The sequence below is a fragment of the Rhinolophus sinicus genome, chromosome X (assembly GCF_036562045.2).
Source record: "Rhinolophus sinicus isolate RSC01 chromosome X, ASM3656204v1, whole genome shotgun sequence".
Classification (NCBI taxonomy): domain Eukaryota; kingdom Metazoa; phylum Chordata; class Mammalia; order Chiroptera; family Rhinolophidae; genus Rhinolophus; species Rhinolophus sinicus.
In genome coordinates, this window is record NC_133768.1 from 14,624,242 (window position 1) to 14,649,153 (window position 24,912).

A 24,912-nucleotide genomic window follows, 5' to 3' on the forward strand; every position below is an offset into this window, starting at 1 on the left:
GCCATCTGCAGATGTTTGATCGTCTACCTTGAAAATCCAAGAATATTGACCAAAAAACCAAGAGAGCAAACAGAAGTTCAGTAACATGGCTTGGATATATGATAGACCCACAAAAAAGTTAAATAGTCTTTTTATACAATAGTATAGTAATTGTAAAATGAAAAGGGAAAAAAGGAAACAATTTCTAAAAGCAATAAAAATCACACACAGAAAACAATCTAGGAATTCACCTCACAAGAATGTGTACGACCTAAAATGTAGTAGTGACTTAAGGATAGACATACAGATCAATGGAACAGCATAGAGCTCGAAAATAAACCCACACATATACACTCAATTAATTTTTGACAAAGGGGCCAAGGGAATACAATGGGGGAAAAGTACAGTGTTTTCAACAAATAGTGTTGGAACAACTGGCTATCTACATGGAAAAAAAGTGAATCTTGACCCATACAGAAATTTACTTGAGACGAAGTCATAAACCTACATGTAAGTGATAAAACTATAAAATGTTTAGAAGAAAGCACAGGAGAAAATCTTGGTAAATGTGAGGTTGACAAAGATTTATCAGACAGGTTACTAAAAATGCTATCCATAGGAGAAAAATAACCTGATATATTAGACTTTATCAAAATTTAAAATTTCTGTTCTTCAAAAAAATAATTAATTCCACTTTTAGGATGCATAAGTCAAATAAAATAGTCAAATTTGTAGAAACAGTAAAATGGTGGTTGCCAGGACCTGGAGGAGGGGGGACGGGGAAATCAGGAGTTGCTGTTCGACAGGTATAAAGTTTCAGTTACGCAAAGTGAGTAAGTTCTGGAGATCTGCTGTATAACATTGTCCTATAGTTAATACTATATTGTACACTTAAAAATCTGTTAAGAGCGTAAATCTCATGTTAAGTGGTCGTACCACATTTTCAAAAAATAAAGAAAATGAAAAGGCAAGCCACAGACTAAAAGAAAATATTTGCAATACCCATGACTATCTGACAGAGAACTTGTAACCAGATATAGGATATACGAAGAACTCTTATGATTCAATAAGACAAACAATACAATAAAAAACAAGCATTTCCTAAAAGACCAAAAAGCACATGAAAAGATGCTCAGTGTCATTAGTCATCAGGGAAGCGCAAACTAAAACCACCAAGAGATGCTACCACAAACCCACTGGAATGGCTAAAATGAAATAAAGTGACAATGCCAAGTGCTGATGAGGACGTCAAGCAACGGGACCTCTCATACGTTGCTGGTGGGAGTGCGCAGTGGTGCAGCCATTTGGGAAAAGTTCAGCAGCTCTTACAAAGTTAAACTGACCACACAATATAGCAATCCTACTACTGGGTATTTACCCGAGTGAAATGAAAATCACATTCACACAGAAAGCAGTGTGTCAATATTTATATTGGCCTTATTCGTAATCACAGAAAATTGGAGAATGGATAAACAAACTGGAATATTACTCAGTAATGAAAAGGAACAGATTATTGATTCCTCCAACAACAGGGATGAATCTCAAATGCATTATGCTAAGTGAAAGACGCCAGGCTCGGAAGGATCTAAGTGAAAGAAGCCAGACTCGTATGAATCTATTCACAGGACATTCTGGAAAAGACAAATTTATAGGGACAGAAAACAAATCAATTTTCTGAGAGTGCTGGGAGGGGTTAACTATAAAGGGTCAATAAGGAATTTTTTTGAGTGATGGAATTTTTCCTCTATCTTCTAAAAAGGGTGAATGTTATTATAAATAAATTGTACCTCAATTTTAATAATATGGAATCAACTGAAGAATTAAGTAGATTTATAAAATGGAGGTGTTTACAGACTCTTATTTGGAATTTATTTTGTGATAATTTCCCTCAAATGTTTAGCCCATTTCTTAACTTCCAGTACCCCCCAGCTCATACTATACCCCCAAATTACTGAATTAAAGACCCACATATTTAAAAAACCATAAACATTTTAAAATAATTTTTTTCTCTATCTTGAGGTAGGGAAGGACTTTCTCGGTGAGGCATAAAAACCAGCTCCCAGGTTTTTACTAAAAGCAGAATCTCTCCTTTCTATTTTTGGAATTATTAACATCACAGAAACATATTCTCCCCCACCCCCTTTTTAAAATTTAATGGTGCTCTTCCCGGTTTGTAGCACGTATGGGAAAGTGACTTGGCACTCTCAGGCAGCAAAATGGAAAAAAACGTGTTTGTCCGTTTCATGTGAGCAGTGAAAACACCGGGAACCTACATGGTAATGTTGCCCCTCTAAGTCCCAAACCAGACTCACCCACACTACAGCCCCCAGAATGACCATGTTGGCCATGGAAAAGCCACTTCTTTACTGGCTGTCCCTAACACCTGAGCAAACTCACTTTGCCATTTCTGGAAGGCTGTTCATGGTACCAAAAACATAGCAGCTCTCCTTTCCCTGCCAAACCTGCGAATGAAATTCCATTTCTCAGACTTTTTCTCCCTCTGCTGAACAAAATCATATCCATAATTAAAGTTCAGTCTTTTTCTTTTCTGTGTTTCCAACATTTTTTTTTTTCTAGAAAAGCACACACCCCTGGAATCTGTGGGCTTGGGGCAAGAATTATTCACGGAGAAAACACTGATGCTGGCCCTGTATTTCTTCAGTGTTTTTCAATAGTGAACTCTATTCTATGCCCCTTTTAATGAAAGTCACCTTGCAGGGATGTGGGAATGATAAAAGCAGAGGGAATCCGATAGGGGCTGGCATCCCGCTGAGGCCCTGTAAAACAATACCCCTGGAACAGCTACAAAATTTGGCCACTTTTTGTTTTCCAGCTTTGCATTTGAGCTGTAAAAGCAGCCAAACCAAGCAATGTCCAGCTCATTTGAGATCTTAACTAAGCTAAACTCTGAGACACTAAAAAGGACTCCCTAAATCCTTTGGAAACAACACACACTTTTGTCACTTAGTTTACAAATTATTATGACATCAAACTTAATTGTATTGTTTATTAATAATTAAACTCTTAGTAGTTTGTTATTAATATGAACAAAGCAATACATATTGACATACCATGTGTAACTGAGATTATATTCATAGGCTTACCTCTTGAAACAGTTGAGAGAAATTGAGAAAATGGGAGGACCTGCAACATCTGGCTGGTCTCTGCTTAATAATAAACCTTCACTCCATCACCCACCAACTCTGAACCCAGTTAGAAGAAATGGATCCTTTTTCTGCCTGTGGTGACTATTAGACAGGGTCGGCTATATAATCTGTGGGGCCCAGTGCAATATGAAAATGCGAGGCCCCTTGTTCAAAAATTAAGACTTTGAACAGCGACAGCAGAGTATTACACCAAGTACAGTTTGCATGCCCATGAAACCAGCTGTACTATCAGCTAGTGTATTTGGCTAGTAACTGGTAAGAAAAGTAAAGCATTTCCCTACGAAATCAGTAGCAGTCGTTTGAATGTGTGTGTTTGGGGTGGAGGTGGGATTGTAAAGTCTTAGGACCACCTATCCCTCCCACTTTCCCTAAGGTTTTCAGACTGGTGGACAAGAAATATTTCCGTAGAGCCTGCCGTATAAAGTGTGGTCCATGTCGCAAACGCAGCATCGAAGAGCTTGTTCCACACGCAGACTGTCGAGCCCCACCCCAGACCTACTGAATCAGAATCTGCATTTTAACAAGATCCCCAAGGGATTCGTGTGGACGGAACATGCAAAGAAGTGTCACCGTCGAAGCAGTTACGGAAAACCTCTGCTGCCTGCCTCATCTGGCTCTCTGGAGGCCCGTCAGTTCTCCTCACTTCATATAGTATATCGTTCCGGCGCCTCGAAACGGCAAGTCCTGGTCGAAATGCGCTCACCGGACACCTCCAGCCTCCTCCTCCCCCCATGCTCACCCCCAGGCTCCGGGCTGCCGCTCCATCCCGCCGCGCCCGGAGCCACCTGTTCTGGGTCGGGCCAGGCGGTGCCGCGCCAAGGCTTCTCGGGCCCAGGGCGCGTTCGCGCTCGGCAGGCTCCGCCGCACCCACTGCCCGGCGCGGTAAACTGAATCCCCGCGAATCGTGTTTGGAAGACAGACGGTGCGAACAAGACTCGTGGCTCCATTTTCCGGATGGGTGGGGAGAGTTTGAGTCCGTTTGAAGCTTTTGGATACACACGTCCCCCCCCCCCCCGCCCTAGGGAACGCGTCGCAGGAGCCCCCTTTCCCCCGGCGCGTACTCCTACTGTCAAGGTGTCCGTCCCGGGAACTCGGCCCTTTGCCTCTGCCTTTGAGGGCGGCCCCAGACCCCGGCTCAGAACCGCGGGCCGGCGGAGGGAGCGTTCGCCCTGCTGTCCCGTCGCCCTCTAGGTCCAGGCACTACGCCTGAGCCGCCCGCGCCCGTCGCCAGCTTCCCGGGCTCGGTCTCAGGAACCCAAGGGGATAGACCCATCCCGGCGCCACGCTCTTACCTGCCGGTCCCCAGCGACGGGCTGGCTGCTGGTGCCCTCCGGCCCTCCTTTTCCCCTTTCCCTCCAGCCGCGTCCCTCCTCCCGCCTCCCGCGGGCTGGGCGCCGCCCCCGCTGCTCCCGGATCGCTCTCCCGCCCGCTCTCCAGCTGCCCAGCGGCGTGGCGCGTCGGGCGCTCGGCTGCCGCGAGGCTGGGCGCGGAGGCTGAACGCGGAGGTGGGGAGCGGGCGGGGCGCTGAGGGACGGGGTTGTGATTGAGCGGCGCGACGGTCCGAAGCCTTGAAGGGATCTCCCGGCTGAGGGCGGGGAGAGAAGTGTGGGCTACCGGCCCGGCGGCCCACCGCACCCCTGTCGAGGCCCCTGCGGCGCTTCTGGACTCCCTGGACCGCAAGACCCTCGGATGTCTGGCGTCCGATCCCGCGTGCTGTCTCAGGGACCTCAACCTTCAGAACCTGCCGCTCACCTTTAGGGGTCGCCCTGGTATCCTGATGCCTGTCTCGTCAGTTTCAGCACCGGGCACTGTGATGGGTGGGAACTCCGAGGTCTCTCTCTGTCACAGTATACCTGCTGCAGAGATCAGATGTCAGATCACTTGGAGGAGGATGTGGAAAGATCGGTTAAAGAAAAATGTCTTGGGAAAAGATTCAGCTCCATGGTTATCTGGTGAAGGACACGTTACACCGGATGCTCTGAAACTGGGCTCCCCAGCGTTCTGCCTGCTGGATGAAGTCAGTTGTTCCCGGTCCCCTCTACCTCTTCTGTCAGTCAGCATCTCCTCCCTCTGCACGTTTCATAAAATGAAGACTAGATCTGGATAGGACTGAAGATCACCTGACCAGCGTCAAAGAACTCCATGTTACAGATAGGAAAACGGAGGCCTAGAACGGTCTTGGATCTGTCCTACAACACGAATGAGTTGCAGAGACCAGGGGGAAAAGAATAAGCGCTATGAATTCCTCCTCTGGCTCCTTCTATAGTCCCCACCACCCCCTCCAGCCCTCCTCTTTATAGTCAAATAACTCCTTTATTTGCAAAATGCTTTATTATCATTTTAAAAGCACCGTTCTCTTTTGTTAAAACCTGCAGGACACTATTCCATTTTTCTTTACCACCAAAACAAAATTCTAGATTCTGAATTGCATTCACTGCTCTGAGAGGATGTTTATAAAGTGCAGATCTGCAGAGAACATCCTGGCTGACTCTGCCATATTAGACACACCAAGAGTGAAATATATATTCTGCTTTGCAGGACGGATTGAATTTGTTTTGCAAACACCAACTTATTAACACTCACAGCATTCTGGCTGGATAAATGAGTGGAAAAGTGTTTTCAGAGAGACTTTTCACTGGTTGGATTAAGGGGAATGGAGGTTGGGAAGCTCATCCAGGTTACATAACAAATTCAAGGTAGAAATATGATGAGAAGGAAAACTATATTTTGATAAACAGATTCAGTGTTACTAAAAGGGTTAAATGTAACCGTTTGAATTAACACTTGCATATATTTGCCTTATTACAAAATAGACTTCATATTGTGTAGAGACCCCAGAACTCTCATACACTGCTAGTGGGAGTATAAATTGCTTCAAACATTTTGGGAAACTATCTGGCAGAATCTGTTAAAATTGAACATACAACTACCCTACGTCCAGCAATTCCCCTTCTAGGTGTATACTCAACAGAAATGAGTGTATATGTTTACCAAAGGATCTGAACGAGAATTTTCATAGCAATGTATTTGCAATAGCCCCAGATTGGAAGCTACCCAAATGTCCATCAACAGTAGAATGGATTGAAAACATTGTAGTGGCATGGTCACAAAATGGAATACCAGACAGCAATGAGACTCCAAGAACCATAGCTACATTGAGTATAGACAGACCTCAGAAACAATATTGAGCCAAGGAAGTCAGACATGAAAGCATACCTACTATGTGATTCTATTTATACAAAGTGCAAAATAGGCAAACCCCATCTATGAAGTTAGAAGTCACTGTGATGATTATTGGGGGTTGGTGACTGGAGGGAGTTACAAGGAAGATAAGAGGGCTTTATGGGGCCCAGGTAATGTCCTGTTTCTTGACTTGGGTGCTACATACATGGATCTATTAAGTTTGTGAAAATTCATTGATCTGCTCAGCTATGATATGTGCACTTTTCTCTGTCTATGTTTTACTTCAATGAAAAGCTAAAATATGTGTAGCTCATATTACAAGTTGCTTGAATTTCTAAAGAGTGACACCAGAGTAATTATGCTTTTCCTTTAAACAGTGTTGCTGTTTTAAAAAATGTCACTTTAAGGAAATATGTCTAAAAAACAAAAAGGAGACACTCCTTAGCCTGAAATTTAAAATTCGTATTGATGCACTTGCAGCCAAAATTTCATTCTCCTTGACACACACTCTCAGGTCAACATAACTGTGCCGTCAGGACCAACAGAAGAGGAAAGGGGCTGGGACTGAGGAGGGGGCCCCAGCTCTCCAGCCAGGGGCTCTGCATTTTCTGTGAGAGGGAGCCCTGGTCACACACCTCCTACGCAGGTACTGTCTGGTGACATGAAGGAAGGCCATGGGTGCTTACAATTTGCGGTTAAATATTAGCACAGCCTGTACTCATGTTCCAGAAGCTGGAGAGGGGGTGACTTTGGCTTTAGACCCAGGGGGTCTTTGAGCCAGTAATAGAATTTGATCCCCAGGCATCGGTCTGTCAGGAAACATGGCGGAGACTGAGGAAGGAGGGCAGAAGTCCTTGTCTCCTTGCCCTCTCCCACTGGTGGAGCCCATAGTGTGGGCTCTTGGCAAAGGGAGGTGGCAGAGGACAGCTCACCACTGCTCAGTGCCCAGCCCTCTTCTTAGTTCTCCAAATGCAACTTTACCTGTGGCCAAATAGTCTAAAAATATACCACACAATGGTTTCAAACACATTCATTATTTTCCAAGGGAAATAAGCACGAAGAGAACGTGGGACTTGGGTGCAACTCAAGACAGTGGGATGAGGAAGTAGGACGCTGCTGCTGCTGCTGCTGCTGCTGATGATGATGATGATGATGACGGTGAGATTAACATTATACTTACTAGTGCTGGGCATGTTTCCTTTTTTATACTTTATACGTTGTTACTAAATTCTCATGGCAATCCACTGATGATTGTGCAGCTGAGGAAACTGAGGTACAGAGAGATTAACTAGCTTCTCCCAAGGTCCACAGCTAGTAAGTGGTAGAGCCAGGACTGGAATTAGTTGGAGTGTGACTTTCAAGTTCCTGCCGTCTTAACGACTGGGTATGAAAGGTGAAATGTTGGGATGGCAAAAGCACCAGATAGAGAATCAGGAAATGAGGGGTTTGGTGTCTACCAGGTTTTCCACTAACCACTCAGTGTAGTCACTTAGACTACACTGAGTCTGGCTTTCATTATCCCCATTTGTAAAATACGTAGCGGGTGACAAGGTCGATCAAAACTCCAGTCGTAGTGCCAAGGGTTGTTTTGGGGTGTTTTAGGCCCCCCATAATCTCCATCAACAGTCCAACACCACAAATAAAAGACATCTAACAAAAACAGTGTACAGTACTATACAAACAAAACACGAAAAGTCCCCTAGCCAACATGACCTTCACTTACCACAGAATTGTAATCAGATCACCATGCCTGAAATTCTCCTTTTTAGAAATTCTAGAGCTGCCACTACTCAGAAGTCCTTTCTGGCTTAAATCATTCATTCATTCATTCAATAAAGATTTATTTTATGCTTACGGTATCCGTGAGGATAGCCTAGGTTTTGATGCGGTAACAACGCTCAACATCTCTGGTTAACGCAGCACAGGTTTATGTCTTGCATTAGGTGTTCATCATAGGTTGGGGCGGGGGCTCTACTTACTGCAGTCCCTTAGGGACCTAGGCTGACTAAGTAGCCTCCTTCTCAAATGTTTCTGGTTGCTGAGCTAGAAGGAAAAGAGAGCTCTGGACCATAAGTATTTCAATGCTCCAGCCCAGAAGCGATGTGCAACACTTCTGCTCCCAACTCATCCGCTGGAACTGTTCACATAGCTGCACTCAGGCACAGGAAATGCAGCCCTACAGGATCCAGAAAGTGGAGAGGTGGAAATATTGGTGCATAACACTGATGACTACCACCCCCACCACGTGCCAGACCCTGGGCAGATGAAGATGGGCAAGAGGTGGTCCTAGCCCTCCAGTCCTCACAAGCAAACCAGAGAAGTCTCTGGCGACACGACTCCGTCCCCTTTGGTGTGGGCTTTGGTGGATCTAGGTGAAAGACCAGTCACTGCCAATGTGAGTGAAGTCACCGCGTGATACAGCAAAATTTTTCTCCAGAACATTGCGTTAGTTGTAATGGTGGTGTACCTATTGCACAATGGAGTAGATAAATAAATCACACATTCTCATGGGAGGCAAAAAGGCTCTCCTTATGAAAATACTGAATGAAGACAGTTGGACATGTTGTCATTCTGTTCGATGAAAGTTACAAATGACAGTTTAATGAAAAATGAAACCAGACTTTGGCCTCGACCAAGATGAGGATAGTGGGACCAGCCCTTTCTGAGAATGTGTTCCAACTTGGGAAGAGCTGAGCATGGCCCTGGGCCAACACAAATAACTGAGAATCCAGAGGAAACTAAATGCATCCCAGCAGATCTGCATGCTGGCATTAGCTTGTGCAACTCACCACCAGCCTCCCTGCCTGCGTCAAGCAATCCCAGGTTAGAGACTAGGGGAAGGAAGACGAGCTCATTAGGTTCTGTAGTAGTGAGACAGAGGACAACTTTCTGGGCCAGGCCACATCCAACTCAGTGCTACTTGAAGGTCTCTAAATAGCGACGGCCCTTTTTTTTTCTTGGAAAAACCCGTGAAGTCCTGGCCATGCAATTGTAAACGTAATCTCTTGGTTTTCCTGTCTCTGAAACCACGGCATATTTCAGGGTGAAATTCTGAACAGACAAACCCCTATAACAACCTAATTTGTCTCATGTCCATTTTCCCCTTTGGGGAAGATACTTTGAGACTATGCAAATATCCTGTTTCTCCTCAAACCGTCTCCCATTAATCTTAGCATCCATCAATGGATCATGCCTGCAACAATGATTACTGTGGTATCTAACGGGGATTTTCTATTTCCCTCATTCTTACTACATTACGGTAAGTCATAGAAATTCTTCTAGAGGTAAGAACTGTACCTTCTCTCACATTTCTTTACTTATTCAATTATTGATTTATATCAGTATGGACTCATGGGTAATTATTATAGTCTTTGGGTTATAATCCATTGTTATCATTATGTATTTTGTTGTCAGATTTTCTTGGCTTCAGTCATTGGGAGCTCTTTCAGGTTGGCTTCTGTGTCCCATCCCTTTGTGAGCATTTCCTTGCTTTCCGGGAACCACAATATATTCAGGGCTCATCTTGTATATTACTCCTTTTTTTTTTTTTTTTCATTTCACCTCAAAAGATGCTTAAGTCCCTCTCCCTTTAAAAATTTTTTTATTTATATATTTTTAGTCAATTTCCCAACTGGGGACCCACTGCGTGAAGTAATGCCCCATTTTATTTGTCCTAAGTTGCCTTTTTCAAGTTGTAACAGTTATTCTACCTGGATCTAGTGCTTGGGAACTTGGTGGAAAAAAAGTGCCTGTTAACTAAATACATCCTTTATCAGCCTAGAATGTTTTGGTATGCCATTGGCCCCATACTTCCTTGGTCTCACCTGTAGTTTTGACATTTTTGACTATAAGCACAAGAAACCACAAACCCAACTGGCTTAAATCATAAGGAAATGCAATGTGTTATTTCAGGGAACAGGAAGAACAGAGGCACAGTGCAAGGATTCTGGCTCTTTGTGTGTGTGTGTGTGTGTGTGTGTGTGTGTGTGTGTGTGTGTGTGAGCCTTTCAGCTCTGCCCTCAGCCTGGCTTCCCTTATGTTGGCAGTAAGCAGTAAAGAAGGCAACAGGCTTCCTCAGTTATGTCCATCAAGAGCGGTAAGGGAAAGAGCAGGGTCATGGAAGGGAAAGGAAAAGAAAAAATCCTCTCTTCAATTGTGTGGTCAATAGCCTTCTCTCCAGTCTGATTGGGCCAACTTAGGTCATATGACCACCTCTAAACCAATTCAGCTGCGGGGGGAATGTAGGTACTGATTGGCATAAGCCTGGATGCAGGAACCAATCACTACGAAGGGGAATGTGATGAACATGATTGGTGAGGACAAGTGGTTCTCAAATATAAGCCTACATCAGAATCTGGAGGAGGGCTTATTAAAATACAAATTGCAGGGCCCAGCCCCAGCGTTTCTGATTCAGTAGTCTCCAGTGGGGCCTGATCTGTTAAAATGCAGATTCTATTTCAGTAGGTCTGAGATGCTGCATTTCTACCAAGCGATGCTGATGCTGCTGGTCCTTGGACTCCACTCGGAAGGAGGAGGCATTACACCCTCCTTTCCCTGGTTTAGGCCTTCACTCCCCCCACAACTACATGCTGCAGTAACTTCCTAACAGAGTCCCCCGTATCTCAATTGTGAATGGTCCAATTGGCCTCTTAGACCGGTCCACAGCACTCCCCATTAACTACGTAATGCAGCCCAGACTCCTTGGCTTGGCATTCAGCACCTTTTGGGATCTGCCCTCAACCTAGTCTCCTGTGTGAACCTTCAGTTCCAGTCAGAATGCCCACATATTCTGCCTAGAATGGGCCTTGCCCATTCCCATGGCTTTATCTTTGCTTTTGCTCTGCTCCTCACCTACACTTCCCTTCCCCACCCTCTGCCTCTTTGAATCCTACACTTGTCTCAAGGGCAAGTTCAAAGTCTACTTCTTCTTCAACACCTCTTCTGCCCTCTCCTCTATGGATGCTACAATTATTTGCTGGGCAGCTTCAGATGCCCTTCCCTCCCCCAAGTTCCCCAAACCCTCATTGTCTGTACCACTCATTAAGCTCTGATGACTTAAGGCCTTGAATGTTGAGTTTAAGTAGCAGTTTTAATCTTCAACTAGAATATAAGTGCCTTGAGGGTAAGCCCTTCTGCTTCCTTTTCCCCTTAGTATTCACCCCTGTATCTGGGGATAGTAGATGTATTTTTCAAATAAAGTTAGGCTAGGCTAACTTTAGTGAGAACCCTAAAGCTCAATGGCTTAACCTCACAAAGGTGTACTTCTCCATCACATGAAGTTGGAGGTGTGACAGGATACACTCCTCCACCTTAAAGGGAAGTCACCAGGAACATATGCCTCCAAGACGGCCAAGGCAAGGAAGAGAAGGAGGAAAGAGGCACCTGGGCTTCTAAATGCCTCAACCCAGAAGCAATACATATCACTTCTGCTCACAATTGACTGGCCAGTACTAGTTCTATGGCCCCAACTTAACTGTAGATAAAGCTGGGAAATGTAAGGAACTACATGGAATATTCGTTGAGCACTCGTCTGTACCACAGTAGGTGTCAGTAGTTATTTCTTGATCCATAGTTTGAGTCTCTTTCTCAGGGTCTTTTCCAGCTTCAAGGCATCTTTCTTGAGGGTTAATGACAAAGCCCACACTGGGTTCCAGTGAGGCCTTCCCTGACCACCCTATTTATTTATACTTTCAAATTCCCTCCTTCACTACCCCCGACTCGCTCTACTCTTTCCCTCTGCTTTCTTTTTCCCCCGGTCTTTATTTATTTATTTTTCATTACTTTCAGGTGTACAAAACAATGGCCTACTAATAGTTAGACATTTGTCATTTGTATCCCTCATACAGTGATAACCCCCCTCCCCCATCTACTACCCCTCTGACAAGTGGGAGTCATTCCTGGTATGCAAGGGTGGTTCAACACCCACAAATCAGTTAATGTGATACACCACATTAACAAAATGAAAAATAAAAATCATATGATCATATTTTGTCTTCATAGCATTAATTGCCAACCAACTTATGTTCCTTACTTGTTTTGTTTATTGACTGTCACCATAAAAAGACAGAAAGTAACTTCTATAAGAGCAAAGGGTTTTTGTTGTTGTTGTTGTTTTTTACTATTTTTTACTATATATTGTTGCTGCTGTGTCCCCAGTGCCTAGACCTGTGCCTGGCACACAGCTGGTATTCAGTAAGTAATTGATGAATGAATGAATGTGTGAATTATGGATTTATATGAGAGGAGGTGGTACTTGTTTTTTTACTAGGTACCTTTCTGGATGGCATTGGCCTTGCCTAAGTAGATACAGCAAAGGAAAAGTGTATATTAACTATTAAAAGTTTGTACTTTCTAAAGTTGGTAGTGTCAACAACTTCCCTTGATCCTTTGATCTGCTCCTACTGTGCCCATATGCGCACTCCAGAGTAGGAGAAGGAGGAAGTAAGAGAAGGCGTCAGAAAGATTGCTGCCAGGACCTTTCTTTTCTTAGGTTTGCCTCTGGATGGACCACATCCCTAGGGCAGGCTGGGCAAATCGTCGGAAAGCAGGCTACTAAATAGAGTTTCCAGGGACATTCTGGAACACTGCTGCTCTCTCCCTCCACCTGGAAAAAAACACCAAACTTCTAAAAACACAAGTTATTCTCCAAGTCACCAGGTTAGATGCCCAGTTTCCCTCCAGGGAACTTCTGCCCTGGCAAGAACAACAATAAGTTCCCTTTCTCTCAATTCGAGAGGTGGGATTCAGGAATAACTGCAGTCCCTTGCTTTTTGTTCCATCCTCTTTATTCCTTCACTCCACAAAGCGAAATGTGATAGTAGCATAATTTCGAAGCTTTTCTAAGAAATTCCTCTTTGCTGGCACATAAAAAGGACTCTCCTGGATTCCTGCCATTGGCCATGGAGCTTTAACACATTGTTGTTGGCTCAGCTGGGGAGCCAAGATGAGTAAAATATTCTCTAAACTCCTGTGGAAACACACAGCAAGTGTTTCCAACCGTACTGTATTATTTGACCCAAAATATTTTCCCCCTCCTATTTGCCAATCCATGTGTTACTTCCCTCAAAATTCCAAGTAGACCTCCATTCTTAAACCCCACAGCCTTGGATTACTAAGAGGGTCTCAGGCCACCATTAACTAGCTTTGTGGTCTTCAGTGAGTTACCTTCCTTTTCTGGGCTCCTCATGGAAAGGGACATATTAGAGCAGAGCTTCTCAAACGTTAGTGTGGATCGAAATCATCTGCAGGTTTATTAAAACTGATGGCTGGGCCCTCCCTCCAGACTTGCTGATTCAGTAGGTTTGGGGTAGGATTCCAAAATTTGCATCTCTCCCAAGTTCCCAGGTGAGGCTGAGGCTGCTGGTTCAGGGACCACACTGTGAGATCCACTGTATTATATGAACTTAGACGTTCATGCTGCTTGTTCATTCAGTGAGTCTATAAGTCTGAGTCAGGGCTCTTTCAGTTGTGACGGAAACTTGACTCAAACTTGCTTAAGTATGAAAGGGAATTTATCAGCTCACATATCTGGGAAGGACAGAAATAGAGCAGATTCTGAAGACAAGAATTCAGATTATGTCATCGGATCTCCCTCCCTCTCTTTCTTCCATCTCCCTCTCAGTAGTTGGTCCCAGTCTCCTCCTTCCATACAGGGCTTCTTCCATACTACGTGGCATGAAGTATGGCTGTAGACACCTCTGGCTTGTATTAGCCTAGATAGCAATCCCAGAAAAGACATTGAACTCCTGCTCCCTGATTCAGTATGTAGTAATCCCAGGGATGGACTCTCATTGGCCTGGCTTGGCCCATCATAGGATGAGGAGGATGGACTGTTATGATTGGCTAAGCCTAGGTCACATGCCTCCTCTTGCAGTGGGTAAGGCTGGAGCATTGGGAGGGGCAGCAGCCTTCTCAGACTGTAACCTCTATATCTGTCTTGTTAATGGCCATATTTTCAGGATCTAGTGCTTAGCACATCACAGGTGCTTAAATATTTGCTGAATGAATGGATGAATCAGTTCATGAAGAGTGTAAACTTTTCTTAGAGAATCCAGAAATCTTCAAAATTGGTGATTCTATATACTCTGCAGGTAGATGTGAAATTTCTTCAGATTTCCACATAATGTTACTGTACCCAACCAAAGTAGAGTTTGTTATTCTTTTCTCTTTTTTCTCCCAGTAGAGACCAGAGGAATTATTCTAAGACCCAGCATATCCACCACCCCTGACGTTCTTTTGGGTTTCTGAGGTTCATTCTAATCCTACTTTGTCTTTGGAAACACAGTCATGTACCCTTTTCCTCAAAATGATGCAAATTAGTTTTCATTTAGCTCCCCTTTCGTCTTTTTAGTGAGTGCCTTGTAGGCTTTCATTAATTGTTAGTTTAATAAGATTTAAATTATAGTGTTGTTGTTGTTGTTTTTAACAAAGATAGATATTCCCCTTGCTCCCAACCCCAACCTGTATCGCAGTGGCTTCTTTTAAGGACATTTACTGAATCAGGGGACGTGGGTTCTTTGTCGCAAACACAGACTCTTTATGGGCGGGGCTCAATTTTCTTATTTGTAAAAAAAAAAAAAAAAAATGCGTTTGACCCAGATCAGTGGTACTAAGACTTGTCTCCCTGTAAGAATCACCCGGAGAGCTTGAAATAAGTACTGATGCTCAGGCCCTATCCTCAGAGAGTCTGATTTAAATGGTGGTGGCACCAATATTTTGAAAGGTCTCTGGATGGGTCTCATGCAGCCAGAGTTGAGAACCACTGGGTAGTTCATTCTAATTTAAAATTGTAAACTGTGTCCCAGTGGCAGCCCTACTACTTGCACAAATCACTTAATCTCCCTAGGACTCAGTTTCTCTATCTGCAAAATGGAGATATTAATAATACATAGGATAATTGTGAGAATTCTGTAAGATGATCCAACATGAACCTTGCTATTCAAAAGGTGGTTCACATCCCAGCAGTAGCTGCATCACTGGGGAGCTTCTTAGAAATTTAGGATCTCAGGTCCCTGCCCAGACCGACTGAAACGGAATCTACGTGTTAATAAGATTCCCAGATGAGTCTTATGCACATTAAAATTTGAGACACATCAGTGTGGAGGATTTAGTAGATCGCCTAGCACATAGTAAATGTCCAATCTGTGTTAGTCATTACTAACGTTTGTACTAATAACACTCAAGATAAATCATTCCATTTCCATCTCTGCCTCTCAAATTATTTCTAGACCCAACATTAATATTTTAGTCTTTGGACTGTTCTTTAACTAAAATAAACATGTATTCCCAAAGCTACTACTCATTATTAAAGATAAAAAATACAATATGTTTTCATGATAAGAGGAAATACCCCATAACCAAGATTTTTTTTGTGTAAATTAAATAGAACCTATTTCTGCATTGCTCATCTTCAGTACCCTTCACAGCTGTATAGTTCTTTTCTAGTTTAGAAAAATAAAAATGTATATCACATAACTAGGATAGTTCTTTAAAACTACCATGTTTGGTATATTCTATTTGAAAGCATAATTTATTCAGATAGCAAGAACATGATTATTCATTAAATTTGTTTTCATTTTTGTTTCAAATGTTGTACCTTCACTTTGAGGATAACCATATTCAAGTGAAATTTGACGACCAAAGAACCTACTGGCATTGTGCTTTAAAAAAAAAAAAAAAAAGAAGAACAGATTTCGTGTTTTCTGGATTTTAGGTACCATATTATCAAACAGATTCAGAAATCAACACAGCCCTAAACTCTAAGGTCATTGAATGTGACATTTGCCACCTGAGACTTTACCAAATCAGTCTCACTTATAAGGTTATTTTCTGATTCTTTATTTCTTACTTTTTCTTTTTTTGCCTAGAAGATTGTTAAATATTTTTATTGACCACAAATTTTCAGACACAGACTCATTTTTTTCACATTCTCAAGGCTCAACCAGCAAGCGAAGTCAGACACTGAGATGCAAAGACCTTGATGTTTTGTGGGAAGAACAGAAACCCTTTACTTTTTTTTCTGCCCTAACCCCTGTCTTCTGTTCTGGAACACTCCGAGTCCTTAGCCCAGCACGAAGATCTCAAAGTGTTGGTATGTAGCCATCTTGGTCCCAACATAAGAGAGTTGCTATTGGTTGCTGACACCCCGGCCTCTGAGGATGGGAGCCTCCATTGACAGCTATGCGAATGAGGAAGGTCACAGCTAAGACTCTCCTCACTCCTTTCCCCTCCCTTCTGGGGGCAGAAGTGCCTTTGGTTAGAAGTTCTTTTGCTTATGAAAGTTGAGGATATTCCTTGTCTTTTGTGAACAGAATTTTAATGCCTGATCCTCTGACTTCTTGCAATTTCAAGTGTGGTCCAGGGACCAGTATTGTCACCATCGCCTGAGGGTTTTGTTAGAAATGCAGACTCTCAGGCCCTACTCCAGGCCTACTGCTTTAGAATTGGGTTTTTTTTATAGTACAACACATTTACATCTTTTTAAAATAAAACAAGCAATTTTAACTATAAACACATCTCTTGAAAACTGTGCCACTTTTTAAAACAAATGTTTTTTTAATTTAAAAAAATTTCCCAGCTTTATCAAAATATAATCGACACAACATTGTGTCAGTTTAAGGTATACAACATGTTTTTTTTTCATTAGTTTCAGGTGCACAAAACGTTGTAATAGACAGACATTTATCATTTATATCCCTCACACAGTGATAACCCCCCCTCCCCCATCAACTACCCTCTGACATCGCATACAGCCGTTATGTTTCCACAGTCTCTATTCCTAATGCTGTACTCCGCTTCTTGTGTGTGTGTGTGTGTGTGTGTGTGTGTGTGTGTATATATATATATATATATACATATGTATATACACATACATATATATAAAATTATAGTTGACATTCATTATTGTTCAGCTTCAGCTTCAGGTGTACAGTGCAGTGATCAGGCACCTACATCATCCTTGCAGTGGTCTCCCTAATGAGACAAGTGTCCATCGGACACCCTACAAAATCTTTACAACATTATTGATTACATTCCCCAAATTGACTTTCGTGTCCCCGTGGCCGTCTTGTGGTTACCCATTGTGCTTTCTAATCCCCTCACCTTCCCCCTTATCCCCATTCCCCCTCCCACCTAGCAACCCTCAGTTTTTCCTCTATGTCTCTGAGACTGTTTCTGATTAGTTAATTCATTTATTCTTTTCCTTAGATTCCACATGTAAGTGAGATCATATGGTATTTGTCTTTCTCTGTCTGACTTATTTCACTTAACATAATGTTCTCTAGGTCCATCCATGTTGTTGCAAATGGTAAGATTTCTTTCTTCTTTATGGCCGAGTAATACTCCATTGTATAAATGTACCAGTTTCTTAACCCAGTCATCTACCGATGGGCATTTCAGTTGTTTCCATGTCGTGGCTATTGTGTATAGTGCTGCAATAAACATAGGGGTGCGTAAATTTTTTCGAATCAGAGTTTTGGATTTCTCCGGATAGATACCTAGGAGTGAAATTGCTGGGTCATAAGGTAGTTCCATTTTCAGATTTTTGAGATACCTCCATACTGTTTTCCACAGTGACGGCACCAATCTGCCGTCACTGTGGAAAACAGTATGGCGGTATCTCAATGCACAGGGTTCCCTTTTCTCCACATCCTCGCCAGCACCTGTTGTTTGCTGATTTATTGATAATAGCCATTTTGACTGGGGTGAGGTGGTATCTCGTTGTGGTTTTGATTTGCATTTTTCTAATGATTAGTGAAGTTGAGCATTTTTTCATATGTCTGTTTGCCTTCTGTATGTCCTCTTTAGAAAAATGTCTCTTCATGTCCTCTGCCCATTTTTTAATTGTGTTGTTTGTTGTTTTGGAGTTGAGTTGAGTGAGTTGTTTTATAAATTTGGGATATTAGTAAGGTGTACAACGTGTTGATTTGATACATTTATATATTACAAAATGATTACCGCCATAGCATTAACTACCCTGTTTCCCCCAAAATAAGACCTAGCCAGACAACCAACTCTAATGCGTCTTTTGGAGCAAAAATTAATATAAGACCTGGAATTATATTATATTATATTATATTATATTATATTATATTATATTATATTATATTAGACCCAGTCTTATATTATAGTAAAATAAGACAGGGTCTTAAATTAATTTTTGCTCCAAAAGACGCATTAGAGCTGATTGTCTGGCTAGGTCTTATTTTCGGGGAAACGCGGCATCACCTCCGTCCCATCACATAGCAGAATCGATATTTTCACAAGATCCCCCAGTGATTTGTATGCACTTTAATATTTAAGAAACACTTTTCTAGATACTTTTACACAATATCTTCCTATTCCATATTTAAAAAATTAATTTAGGTATTGACACCTTATCCTGAATATTTTTTACCCTCAATGTTAATGCCTCCTATTTTCCCTCATTTTGAGGGAATATATTTCCTCACATTATCCCCCTTGATTTTCTCATTTTTAGTCATACATTTTATTCATCATTCCAGAAAGTGATTCTGTGAATAAGAGGACGTAAGACTGTTCCTCAGAGCCCTCTGGGACTATGTGTAAATCCACTGGTCACACCCCTTATGAGGCAACTAACTTCATTGTCAATGTGAAGTTCTTTTGTGTCCTCAGGATGGCTTTTGCACACAGAAAATATTATTCAGAGGCTACTTTTGTTCTTGGAAATGACATTCGATTCAAATTAAATTAACAAATTAAAAAACTTAAAAACTGAGATCTTAAGCTTTTAAGGTCAATTTACAAGTCTTGTTTTCTTTATAAATATAATTGCATTTTATCAATAATTTTACAGGGACTTTTATAATCAATTAATTTTCCCAAGTCATTTTAAACTGAATTGATATATTTAACATATTTTATTTTCTGTTTAAGTACATCAGTTGTTTTCTAACAATTTCCTCAAAATGCCACTGATACATGTTACAACATGGATGATCCTTGAAAACATGATGCTGAGTGAAAGAGGTCAGTCATAAAAGGCCACGAAATACATATTTCATGATTCCATTTATATGAAATGTCCAGCATAGGGAAATATAAAGAGGCATAAAGTAGATTAGTGGTTGCTTAAGGCTGGCTTGGGGGTGGGAGGGGGAAGTTTGAGGGAAAATGGGAAATGATTGCTAATGGGTATGGGCTTTCTTTTTAAGGTGATGAAATGTTCTAAAATTTATTGTGGTGACGGTTGTACAACTGTGTGAATATACCAAAAACCATTGAGAGAGTTGGGAGAGAGTGACGTAAACAAAGAGATGACAAAATGATGTGACATTATTGAGGTAGAACAAAATATGTTAGATCTCAAAGAAAGGAGAGACCTTACATCCAAAACTACTTAAATTGCAAGAGCCTGTGCTGGGGGCTTTTAGGGATAGAAAAGTCAATAAAACAGGTCTGTATCTTCAAGCATTTACAAAAGAGCAATCCTTCCTTCCCTTCCTCCCTCCCTTCCTTCCTTCCTTCCTTCCTTACTTCTTTCCCACTACCTTCCACAAAGTCTTCTTGATTAACTAATAAGTTTCAAGCAATGAATCTTTTTCCCTGCCCACCCCCCATCTAAGCAATGAATCTTTTTATTTGGCTTTCCTTCCCTAATCCAGTTTTCTTTTAAAGATTTTATTGGGGAGGGGGAACAGGACTTTATTGGGGAACAGTGTGAACTTCCAGGACTTTTTTCCAAGTCAAGTTAGTTGTGGAGGGTGCCGTTCAGCTTTCAAGTTGTTGTTTCAGTCTTAGTTGTGGAGGGCGCAGCTCAGCTCCAGGTCCAGTTGCTGTTGCTAGTTGCAGGGAGCGAAGCCCACCATCCCTTGTGGGAGTCGAACCAGCAACCTTGTGGTTGAGAGCCCACTGGCCCATGTGGGAATCGAACCGGCAGCCTTCGGAGTTAGGAGCACGGAGCTCCAACCACCTGAGGCCATTGGGCCGGCCCTCCCTAATCCAGTTTTGCTCCCTTCCTTCCACTCTTCTCAGATCCCTGTTCTCTCATAATTTATTCGGGTCCCTATCCCCCTGAATACTTAAATGACTGATAAAAGATTGAAAATGTTATCCTTTTGTGTTTGAGACTACTCATTACCTTCCTTCCTTAGGTACAGAATCTTAGTTTTATTCTGGATCTCAATGAGACCAGTGACAAGACTACATTACCCAATTTACCTTTCAGCTAGGGTTGACCAGTGTGATATAAAGAGAAGGTATTGGATGGGATGTTCAGGAAGCTTCTTTAGAAGGGGAGAGAAGTTGGCATAGGCCTTTTGCCTTTCTTTTTCTTTCTCCCCATTTCCTCCTTACCTCCTTCTTTTCTTCCTGCTGCCTGAATCGTACATAATGGCTTGAGCTCCAGCAAGCCATCTTGGACTCTGAGTGTAACTTGGAAATGGAATCAATGTGCTTAAGATGATAAAGCAAAAAGACTAAAGGGAGCTGGGTTCTTGGTGACCATGGGACTTCCTTCTCAACACTGGACTGCCTACTTCAGGATTTATCATACTTAAAGGAAAAGTAAACTCATTCGTGTTTAACCACTGCTCTTTTGGGTTTTCTGTAAAAGGAGCCAAATCGAAGACAAACTACTATCTTCTAGTAGTGGTATTTGTGTTTCAACGGGCATTAAGAATGACACTCTATTCCAAAGTTTCAAGCAGAAATCAACAGATAGGATTTTGAAGTCTTAGATCTTTTTTGAGAGTTTGAGATCCCTTTTGGAATACAGTCCTAATATCTATAACATTAGGAACTGTGTTTTGTAATTATTTTCCACCTTAGCAACTCTGCAATGTTATTTGATCTATAAAATAACATTTAAAAGTGTTGCTTTCTTATCCAGTCATTCATTTAAATGCTTAAGTGCAAAAAAGAACACTTTAAAATAAGTATATAAATGTTTAATTACCAAGTTGATTGGTTTTGATAAAAATCCTATACCTTTCTAAAAGTGCAGTTCAGACTTGTGCATTGTTATGACGTGTGTTTTCTGTTTGTTTCCTGGGCTTGTGCTGAGGAAATTAAAATCTAGAATTGGACTTTGTGATAAGTCACAATTATCTGGACATATACATGCCCATGGCAGAACATAGGCAGGTGGTGAACTGGTGCCTAGAGCAACGTAGCTCTAACAAGAAGCTATCTCTGCTTAGTCACAGCACCATTAAAAGAAGTCAGTCCTATCAGCATGGACTATATGTAAGAATTCCAGTGGCTAAGAAAATATGAATCATGAAGGTTGAGAAAAGGAAAATTTGATTACATTTATGTGATATTTAAAATCTATTATGTGTGTGGTTGTCTTACGTATTATTCGACACTGAGTTATGTCGGGATATAGATCCCAGGACAAGGTTTAAATATATTTTCTCCCTTAACCTCTAAGAAATTAGAAGCCAAGATGAAGCTGCCACTCAAGCCTCTATTTTCCATCTCTGCTCTAATTTTAAAAGCATATTAATATACCCAAACACAAGAACATTTATCCATCGACAAAATTATATCATAAATATTCAGGTTTTCCAAAGAGTGAACTTGAGCTGCTGAGCCTCTTGAGCTACCAATAAAGAAAGTCCTTCTCCACACAGAACTCTCTAAAGCCATGAACAGCAAGCATCCTGCTGAAATTTGCCTGATCACATTTTCTAGAAATGCCCCCAAATGTTTATTTCGGTTTCAAGGAATAAAAATTGCTTGCCAGTTATTATAATGTGTGCTTATGTCAAACTGAACGCCAGCCCTTGAGCCTTTCTAATTACACATTCATGAATAAGAAGTAGCAAGCCCATGGAGAGGATTGATAGCTATGAATAAGATGGTTTCTACAGCCAAGCATCAAAATCATCAGTGTCCACCTGAAAAATAGGTAACGTTATGTGTAAGATCAACTCCCTCCCTTCAAATAAGGCCAAACACACATTTCAAAACAAACAAATATATAAAAATATAGCATTTAGAAGAAGGCAATAAGTAAACAAATTAAGTGGACGGGATCTTTGGCAGATAGTTCTGAGATCAAATATTAATTTATTAGTCAGAGTTCCAGCAGGAAACAGAAGGCACACTTAGCCAGGATATGTGAAGACTATTTAATGAAGAAACTGTTATGGAGGTATTGAGGGAACCAACAAGAGATGTCAGGGCACCTAGAGACCAGCAATAGTGGGAAGCTCTTACTACCCCAGGGCTGGAAAGGAGAAGGGGAAGAAATGGTGTTTCCAGCTCCCAGGGAGAGCTGGAGCTATGGAGAGGGCATGACTGACAGGAGCCGTAGTTGTGAAGGAAGGCAACTGCTGCCATAACTATATAGATGGAGGTGGGGGGGAGCTGGGAAGAAATATCCCAACCTCTCTCTCTCCCTCCTCCCACCCTCCAATCTCCTGTGGTGACTCCCATTGGCCAAACCCAAACAATCCAGAGGATAAGGGAGTCTGGGGCACAGAGCAGAGCCAGGATGGGCCAAGAGTGGATTAGGAAGAGGGATTCAAGGCGAGAATACTCAGCATGCTGTAAGATGTGTAAATGGGGATGAAAGCAGTACCTACTTCCTAAATTTGTTTTGAGGATTAAATGAGACAGTGCATGTCTAATTCTTAACACAATGCCTGGCTTAGAAGAAGCTTCCAGTTAATGCTAGCTACTATTTTTATTTTGGGGCTATTTGAAGACACAGATGTACTTATTTGTTTCAAGTTATGGCCAGCTGGTCAATCAATGTTAAGACGCATGACCTCTTGAACATGGTTCTGAAAGCTGGCTTACAGGGATGTCTTTTCAAACTGTCTTTTCCCACCAAACTGCATGACTTTATATTCCTTAACATAACAAGTGATGTATCAGACAACAACTTCATCTCGTTTACCTGTACAATCACATGATCCATTCAAATCACAAAGCAGAAACCAAAAAAATGTAGAGGAACTTCTCCTTCCCCTTCTGGAAAAAGAAGATGTTAAAAGTCCAAGTTTTTTTTTCTCATTTGATTTGCAGGTGGACTCATAAAACATTCGTATTCTAGATTCTTCAGCTCCCAAAATTCTTCCCCACCTGCCTTGATTCCTGAAATTCTTCCATAAAAGAATAAAGCTTTTCTTTCTGCAACTGAAGTCAAGACAGGAAACGAAAATGGCCCTTGGGAAAAGAGCACATTGGCCAAAAGTTCAGATGCTTCCTGGCAGCCAGTGCTGATACAGGCAGAAAGGGAGTGAACAGGTTTCCTTTAACAACCCAGTTACTGCTGAGACTGACAGAGGCAAGATAAGTGGGAGTACTCCCCACTGGCTGTGCCAGGAAAGGAAGGTTCTCCAAGCCTGGGCTGAAATAAAAGGGGTATCACTCAAGGAAATCTGAGGCAGTGCCTCCAGCTGCAAGGGAGAACCAGAATAGTTCTTGACTAGAGCCAAGGTCAGAGCTGGGAAGTCAATTTATGTGTGCCATCCAAAAGGTGAGGCCAGGACAGAAAATTAGTATGGAATGTGAACTGTGCTTAGGGGTGATGGTCAAAATATTTAACAACAGGTGTAATAATATAGCGATGAAGATACAGTAGAAATATAATCTATGTGGGTGGAGCTAGAGGCGTATTTGGATATATTGATACATATATAATATATTAATCAAAAGTTAAATGCATATAAACCATTTATTCTCTAACTAAACTCTATGTTTATATATTATAAAACTGTTTATTAAATCATTCATCATTTGTTTGTATTGTTCTTTTGTTGTTTTCAGTTTTATATACCACATATCAGTGAAATCATATGGTTCTCTGCTTTTTCTGTCTGACTTATTTTGCTTAGCATTATAATCTCAAGATCCATCAATGTTGTCACAAATGGTCTTATTTCATCTTCTCTTACTGCCGAATAGTATTCCGTTGTATATATATACCACAACTTCTTTTTTTTTTTAAATTTTTTGGGGCGACAATTGTTAGTAAAATTACATAGATTTCAGGTGTACAATTCTGTATTACATCATCTATAAATCCCAGAGTCAGTTCTCCTTCCATCACTATATATTTGATCCTTCTTACCCTCTCTCCCACCCCCCACCCCCCTTATCCTCTGGTAACCACTAAACTATTGTCTGTGTCTATGAATTTTTGTTTCTCATTTGTCCTTTTGTTGTTTTTGGTTTATATACCACATATCAGTGAAATCACATGGTTCTCTGCTTTTTCTGTCTGACTTATTTCGCTCAGCATTACACTCTCAAGATCCATCCATGTTGTCACAAATGTTCCTATATCATCTTTTCTTACCACCGAATAGTATTCCATTGTGTATATATACCACAACTTCTTTATCCATTCATCTATCGAAGGACATTTTGGTTGTTTCTGTGTCTTGGCCACCATAAATAAATCTGCAAAGAACAAGACAAACAAATGAGAAACAAAAACTCATAGACATAGACAATAGTTTAGCGGTTACCAGAGGGTAAGGGGGAGGGGGCTCTAGAAGAGGGTAAACGGGGTCTAATATATGGTGATGGAAAGAGAACTGCCTCTGGGTGGTGAACACACAATGTGAGATATAGATGATGTATTACAGAATTGTACACCTGGAAT

At 41.7% G+C, this 24,912-nt stretch overlaps 1 protein-coding gene and 1 long non-coding RNA gene across 11 annotated transcripts in view; one reads left to right on the top strand and one right to left on the bottom strand.

Annotated features, from left to right (window-relative positions):
* Window positions 1–4,846, bottom strand: part of ADGRG2 (adhesion G protein-coupled receptor G2) — a 102,791-nt gene extending 97,945 nt beyond the window's left edge. For 4 of the 8 annotated variants that reach the window (XM_074323670.1, XM_019755401.2, XM_019755400.2 and 1 more), the window contains exon 1: window positions 4,439–4,846. The gene's annotated coding sequence lies outside the window, so the exon portion shown is untranslated. The remainder of the gene's footprint in view (window positions 1–4,438) is intronic. The other 4 variants (XM_074323671.1, XM_019755403.2, XM_019755402.2 and 1 more) reach the window with 2 other exon arrangements.
* Window positions 1–24,912, top strand: part of LOC109460239 (uncharacterized) — a 253,015-nt gene that overhangs the window by 102,476 nt on the left and 125,627 nt on the right. The window contains exon 4 of one of the 3 annotated variants that reach the window (XR_012493329.1): window positions 7,375–7,487. The exons of the other annotated variants lie outside the window; for them this stretch is intronic. This is a non-coding gene — a long non-coding RNA (uncharacterized LOC109460239). The remainder of the gene's footprint in view (window positions 1–7,374; window positions 7,488–24,912) is intronic. 3 annotated transcript variants of the gene reach the window in all.